We start from the raw sequence: 2,203 nt of genomic DNA, 5'->3' as shown, positions 1-2,203 counted from the left end.
ACACGAAAGAGAATATGGAAACAGGCTATTTATACTGTAACTTTCACATCTATACATAACATATCCCAAAACGTAACATTGCTTGATATAAAGAAATAGATTTAAACTGCTAATATTATGGCATCACCAATATGCTTTTTTCTTACTTTGGAAAAACCGGGTGTATAATCTCTTTCTCTGTTACGGTTTCATTCTTACTATTGTGCATGACCGCGATTTCTGGTCATTCCTTTAACACTAGGATACTTCTGTGGTTTAGCGCATGCGAAATGGCATTAGATTTGCCAACATAATGCTATTTCGTCACTGTTTCGTTTCCGCTCTTCTCACTCATCATAGTCATTTCCCTTCCTGATACCTCCTTCATAGCTACATATATGTACAGAGAAGGTCGCGCATAGGTTCACACACACAGACGTATACACGCTTTTCACTCATAAACTGAAAGCAGCGATGTACAGTCACGGACGACAGCACTTCTAACCAACAAGGGCCACATTCTTTGGCTGTTCGAGAGCAAATTCGAAATATGTTTCACGAGAACTCTGTCCGCGACTGAACATCTTTACATACATCCTAATGTTCCCCCAGTATACTCACATTCTGAAGCGCATGCCATTTTGAAATCAATTTGTGTATAAATCCGATGGAAAGTTCTGCTGTGACTTTACGCTTACAACGGGGAGGGAGGGAGGGAGGGGGGAGGATTTTTTCGCCTGGGGGATTTCTCGGGAAACTTTCTTGGGGGGATTTTTATCAGATTAATCGATGCCGTCAATTTGGAAGAGAAGAAACGCTGATCCGAAATGGGAAGGAAAGGGTTTTACTGTAGAACTGCCTGTGGATATACCAGTCCACAAATATATAGAATACATATGTACATTGTGTGTGTATATATATATACATAAATTATGTATTATGTGTATGTATGTATATACATACATATATATATTTATGTATGTACATATATATACACATACACATACATATATATATATATATATATATATATATATATATATATATATATATACGTGTATATATACACATTATATATAAATATATATATATAAAAGAAAAAAAGTCATACAATTCAACTTTTATACCAAACAACAGGCGTCTGCTCCAGCTGTTTTTAAAGCTATGAAGTGGTCTGTATTATTTAAGGACAACACTACTGGAACAGACTTGTTATGGGTCAGTCAAAAAATAACTTGTTCGCCTGTGGGACATGGTGCGACCTTTCAAACTGAGTGAGGAATTTCTTTTCGATTTCTAAATCAGTCTAGATACGAACAGTGGAAAAGATCGGCGATTTTGAAAATAGTTGATATCAACTAATCCTATTGCACCTCTCGTCAATTCTTTCGACTGAAATTCCCTTATCCTTTTTCTGCAATCTGGTATGCAACTAGAGAAAAAAAACGAAGGATAATGTTTGTTACCCTCCTCGTGTTATCTCTTTGTACTCTCCCTTTAAACGGAAGATAAGTGTATGTTTTGCAGATGTAGTTTTTTCGCCGTGATAAGAAAACCGCCCTCCTCCTTCCCTCTGTTGGAAGTTTCATTGTTTCTTAATGTCTTTTCACCAGCCGGGGTTCGACTTCACTCGGAGGTTGAGTCATTTGATTGGTTGTTGGGATAGGATTTCGTGGTGCGTTTGTGTATATAGTATGTACACACACGCACGCACACACACGCACACACACACACAAACATACACACAACACACACACACACACACACACACACACACACACACACACACACACACACACACACACACACACATTTACAGGCAAATAAAAACACGCAACTATGCATGCTTCATACAGGTATGTGTGTGTGTGTGTGCATATGTATACATACACGTACATTTTTCTCCTGATTTCTCTTGATAGACATAGAGATGTGTTAAGCGTTACTATTTCCGAGGGCAGCTGCCGGTTCACTTCAGTTCATTGATTGGTGCTTAGTTCAGTGAGATTTGCGAACAGTCCACCAACCAGGAGGTAACGAAGGTTCGGATTCGTGGCATTATTGACAAATGGATTTTCGGGGATATGTTAAAATCGCGTTAGTAGGTCGTAGGTTTCGTTTATTCCCAGTGTTTTAGAAACTCAGGGATTACTTTCAAGTCATTCAGTTAGCATCGTTTCTCCCAAGGAACAAAGAACAGTTCATTAAAAAAAAATCGGAGATG

Source organism: Penaeus chinensis, chromosome 30, assembly GCF_019202785.1.
Source record: "Penaeus chinensis breed Huanghai No. 1 chromosome 30, ASM1920278v2, whole genome shotgun sequence".
NCBI lineage: Eukaryota > Metazoa > Arthropoda > Malacostraca > Decapoda > Penaeidae > Penaeus > Penaeus chinensis.
This window is presented reverse-complemented; position numbering follows the sequence as displayed.